Genomic DNA, 6000 nt, shown 5'->3' with positions numbered 1-6000 from the left:
GGCTTTTACTCCAGGTACTTCCTGGTGCCCAAAAGGGACGGTGGTTTCAGAACAATTATGGACCTCAGGGTCCTCAACTTGTTCCTCAAACAGGAAGTTCAACATGTTGACAGCACAGAGTATCATCCACTCTGTCCAACCGGGCGATTGGGTCACATCGATTGACCTGCAAGATCCATCCCGCACACAGAAATTATCTGCGCTTGTCCTTTCAAGGCAACGGGTATGAATTCTGAGTGCTGCCTTTTGGCCTCTCAATAGCTTTCTCAAAGTGCATGGATGCAGCACTGGCTCCACACAGGCTGCAGGGTATTCAGATCCTGAACTATCTGGACGATTGGCTAGTTTGTGCGCATTCCAAAGCACACGCGGAGGCGCACATAAAACAGGTCATAGATTGACGAAGTTAAGGCTCTCAATACATCAACAGAAGAGCAACTTCATACTGTCTCAGTCCACAGTGTTCCTGGGGATCAAACTGAACTCTGTGAGCATGCTTGCCTCACTGTCGGAAGACAGGATTCGGTCGTTAAGATCACACTCTCCCTATTCAGAGAGCACACTCTCCTACAGGTGTTGGGGCTGATGGCAGCCGCCTCGAGAATCCTTCCACTAGGGCTGCTGAGAATGCGCCCGCTTCAAGCCTGGGTAAATACACTCAAGGTGCACCCGGTCCGAGATCGGTACCGGTTGGTGCGAGTGTCCAGACAAGGCTGGAAAACACTGGAGTGGTGGCTCCGTCCCGGTAATCTACACCTCGGAACCCCCCTCGGATCCCCTCACAAAAGAGAAGTGATCACTACATACACCTCCAGCCTGGGCTGGGGAGCGGTCTGGAACGGAAGAGGAATAAGAGGTCAGTGGAAGGGACATTGGCAGCAAGCGCACATAAATGCGCAAGAGCTGCAAGCAGTGAACCTGGCATTATTTCATTTTAGCCAGCAGTTAGTGCATAAACATGTGCTGGTCTGGACGGACAATACCACAGTGGTGGCCTACATAAACCATCAAGGCAGCCTGCACTCGCCAGGCCTTCACCACACAGCGCACAGACACACTGTACACACTGAGAATTGCAGTGCCTTTGTGTGTGCACACTGAGAATTGCAGTGCCTCTGTGTGTGTACACTCACTGAGAATTGCAGTGCCTCTGTGTGTGCACACTGAGAATTGCAGTGCCTCTGTGTGTGCACACTGAGAATTGCAGTGCCTCTGTGTGTGCACACTGAGAATTGCAGTGCCTCTGTGTGTGCACACTGAGAATTGCAGTGCCTCTGTGTGTGCACACTGAGAATTGCAGTGCCTCTGTGTGTGTACACTCACTGAGAATTGCAGTGCCTCTGTGTGTGCACACTGAGAATTGCAGTGCCTCTGTGTGTGTACACTCACTGAGAATTGCAGTGCCTCTGTGTGTGCACACTGAGAATTGCAGTGCCTCTGTGTGTGTACACTCACTGAGAATTGCAGTGCCTCTGTGTGTGCACACTGAGAATTGCAGTGCCTCTGTGTGTGTACACTCACTGAGAATTGCAGTGCCTCTGTGTGTGCACACTGAGAATTGCAGTGCCTCTGTGTGTGTACACTCACTGAGAATTGCAGTGCCTCTGTGTGTGCACACTGAGAATTGCAGTGCCTCTGTGTGTGTACACTCACTGAGAATTGCAGTGCCTCTGTGTGTGCACACTGAGAATTGCAGTGCCTCTGTGTGTGTACACTCACTGAGAATTGCAGTGCCTCTGTGTGTGCACACTGAGAATTGCAGTGCCTCTGTGTGTGTACACTCACTGAGAATTGCAGTGCCTCTGTGTGTGCACACTGAGAATTGCAGTGCCTCTGTGTGTGTACACACTGAGAATTGCAGTGCCTCTGTGTGTGCACACTGAGAATTGCAGTGCCTCTGTGTGTGCACACTGAGAATTGCAGTGCCTCTGTGTGTGCAGAGAATTGCAGTGCCTCTGTGTGTGTACACTCACTGAGAATTGCTGCCTCTGTGTGTGCACACTGAGAATTGCAGTGCCTGTGTGTGTACACACTGAGAATTGCAGTGCCTCTGTGTGTGCACACTGAGAATTGCAGTGCCTCTGTGTGTGTACACTGAGAATTGCAGTCCTCTGTGTGTGCACCTCTGTGTGTGCACACTGAGAATTGCAGTGCCTCTGTGTGTGTACACTCACTGAGAATTGCAGTGCCTCTGTGTGTGCACACTGAGAATTGCAGTGCCTCTGTGTGTGTACACTCACTGAAAATTGCAGTGCCTCTGTGTACACTGTGGTGGGAAAATTACAATGTGTTCACACTGCTATGATTGTTCAGGGTTTCCATGCTCAGGTTTAAATGCTATTACGGGTTATAAGATTTAGGTATAATATAATAATAATGTATTATTATTGCAGTTGTTGTGTGTACATTCTGCCTCTGTGTGTGCACACTCACTGAATTTCTTGCTGCAGGGTGTGTACACCATATAAGGGATGGAAAGATACTGACTACCAGCTCGAAAGAGGAAGTTGTCTTTATTTAGCAACCGCAAGCTGCATCCGTGACAGTTCTCAGAAATGTCACGGCTATTATGTACAGAGAATTGTCAATTTTCTGTGTTTGCAATTTAGATAAGTTGTTATTGTGCCATATGATTGGTCTCATCTTAATCTTCATATGATTGGTAGTTCTAAGAGAATGGCAGTTACACTCACTGAGAATTGCAGTGTTAGAAGTGCCTCTGTTCAGGGTTAAGCTTCTGTTGCTATCCACATACTAAGTATTGTTGCATACTGAGTTAAGCTTCTGTGATTGGCTTGCAGTAACTGTAGGTACACACTGAAAATTGCAGTGCCTGTGTGTGTGTGTGTGTGTGTGTGTGTGTGTGTCTGGCGGGGGGTACACACTGAGAATTGCAGTGCCTTGTTTAAAAATGAAGCTTGAAGGTGGTTGTTTAAAAAGAGGCAAACAAAGGATGTATCAATCTATCACATTGTATTATTATATATATATATATATATATATATATATATATATTATATATATATATATATATATATATATATATATAATATATATATAGATAGATAGATAAGGATGCATTTTCTCTATACTGGAAACAGTAAAAAGCTGTCTTTGTAACACATTTTCACAGAGAATCCAGTCTTGATATCCTGCACTAATTGAAAGTTGAAAGGGCATTTTGTCACATGATTTGCATGGAACGAGGAAGTCTTGGAGCCACTCAGCACTCGTCACTGAACTCGTGTCACTGCTGCTTGTTTGATTCTAGGAGTTCTAGTATTAATACAATATTAAGACACCCCTGAGCTTGTTACCTGCACACTGTGGCTACTCAAGCTGCTATTAACACCTGGAATGGGTGCCACTGCTCTGCAGTCGGAGTCTCATTCCAGCTGTGAACTCCCATTCCATCTGAAAGAAACACATGCAGACACTGTTTCAGTTCAAACCTAGAGTCCACTGCCACGTGAGCGCAGATAAAGCTCTGTTTGCTTGTCTTGCCTTCCAGGAAATCTGTTACTGCTTCACTTCAGCCGGTCGGTTAGTGACAGAAAAGGCAGCCCTGAAGGGGCAGGGACAGTTTCACCCTGCAGGTGACCAAGGAAGAGTAGCACATCTGAAAGCAGGGCTTGCAAACAGAGGCTGCGTTCACGTCCGCAGATTTTCCTAATGCTGCGCAGACTCAGCGCAGTCTCTGCGCAGATTTTGTGCAAAACCTGTCCAAGTTCGCCACCTGCGTGAACTCGGAAAAGACATCACCAGGGCACGCATCCCCCGAGCACAGATCACACATCTCCTGACAGGTACTGCGCTGGAGCAGCCACGGCTTCAACCAACAGAGGTAGCTGACAAAGAAATGTGTCTGCAAGCAAACCTGATCCTCTCTATGTGCTACTGCCACCTAGGCAGGAGGTGTGAATAACACAGAAAAGGAGCTTGTACAAGTTACCACTATTATATAACTCAGTGGTTTTGAACCCTGGTCTTGGAGTACCCAATGTACCCTGTGCCTCTGCTGGTTTCTGTTCCAACCCTTAACTAATAATTTGCCTAAACAGTTGGGGTTTCAAGTTAAGTATAAAATTGTATAAGGAACTTGAATTCTCCAACATTTTATAAGCTGAACTATTAAAAAAAAGTCAAATTAAGCAAATTATTAGTTAACTTAAGGGTTCAATTAAGCAACTGAGAGCTCGGTTGGAACAAAACCCAGCAAGGAACAGGGTAGAAAACCACGGATATAACTTATATTATCATCAAACAGCCTTTGGGGAAATAGAATCACCTGACACCACGTGATAGTTGTGGTGTAAATGTTATGTAATGAAAGCAGAAATGCAAAGTTTTGATTTTCTAAAAGTGGAAAGTCCAGGAGTTTATGTTAGAATGTTCTAGAGGAGTTTATAACATGCTCTTGTCCCTTGGGAACTGGTGTTCCTGTTGTGAATTCACATAGTGCAATACAATACTTCTGCAATACAAATCACAACTAAACCGGCTTCCATGTTTGTTCTCTAGGCTTTGCAGCTAACCTCCAAATTGTGCCCAAGCTCCGGCTACACAGACCGTGACGTCAGACGCAGACTCCCGTCCGCAATCTAGCTGTCAAAAAAGTATTGTGAACGCAGCCAGAGATCTTTCAACCTGGTACAGCACCTGCTGTTTCCCAGTGAAAATCCTTGTGGGAGCCAGGCAGATATTCTATGGGGAGCTTGTTAATGGCATTGCTTCAGAGAAGACTAGGAAGGGACCTTTTTAAAGGTAATTGATGATGTTTGTTGATTTGAGTGTTAGAACATAAGAACATAAGAAAGTTTACAAACGAGAGGAGGCCATTCGGCCCATCTTGCTCGTTTGGTTGTTAGTAGCTTATTGATCCCAAAATCTCATCAAGCAGCTTCTTGAAGGATCCCAGGGTGTCAGCTTCAACAGCACTACTGGGGAGTTGATTCCAGACCCTCACAATTCTCAAAATTTTTTTACAATTCTGTAAAAAAGTGTCTCCTATTTTCTGTTCTGAATGCCCCTTTTTCTAAACTCCATTTGTGACCCCTGGTCCTTGTTTCTTTTTTCAGGCTGAAAAAGTCCCTTGGGTCGACACTGTCAATACCTTTTAGAATTTTGAATGCTTGAATTAGGTCGCCACGTAGTCTTCTTTGTTCAAGACTGAACAGATTCAATTCTTTTAGCCTGTCTGCATATGACATGCCTTTTAAGCCCGGAATAATTCTGGCCGCTCTTCTTTGCACTCTTTCTAGAGCAGCAATATCTTTTTTATAGCGAGGTGACCAGAACTGCACACAATATTCAAGATGAGGTCTTACAAGTGCATTGTACAGTTTTAACATTACTTCCCTTGATTTAAATTCAACACTTTTCACAATGTATCCGAGCATCTTGTTAGCCTTTTTTTATAGCTTCCCCACATTGCCTAGATGAAGACATTTCTGAGTCAACAAAAACTCCTAGGTCTTTTTCATAGATTCCTTCTCCAATTTCAATATCTCCCATATGATATTTATAATGTACACTGGGGACGGGTTTGAAAGTAGTGCTTGTTCGCACATTTCACAAAGAGGTTCAGACACCCTTACTCAGTTGTGCTGGCTTTGTTTCAGTCACAGGGAGGATATTGTTGAATTTGACAGTGTGGATCGCCTTCAGGCTTGTGAATGGATCAGAAGCCACTTCGAGGAACAACCAGACATCTGTCTGCTTAAGCAGGACATCTACAATAACTCCAAGTGAGTCCCAGCACAGTCAGCGCCATCTAGTGTCAGGGGGTGAAAGTGTAACTCCAAGGACCTGACTCACTATTTGTGTGCAGTTTTGAAAGAAACACATAGTAAACCTATATTTTTAATTTTAAAATATTTAGGTACTACACTAGGTTAAATAAATCATTGTTTGCAAACTACAGTTTCAGGTAGTGTTGGACTTCCTTGGTCACCTGGAGGGTGAAAGTGTTCCCACCCCTTCAATGGCTTCTTTCCTGTC

Source organism: Polyodon spathula, unplaced genomic scaffold, assembly GCF_017654505.1.
Source record: "Polyodon spathula isolate WHYD16114869_AA unplaced genomic scaffold, ASM1765450v1 scaffolds_1609, whole genome shotgun sequence".
In the NCBI taxonomy this organism is placed as follows: domain Eukaryota; kingdom Metazoa; phylum Chordata; class Actinopteri; order Acipenseriformes; family Polyodontidae; genus Polyodon; species Polyodon spathula.
Note: the sequence above shows the minus strand (reverse complement) of the source record.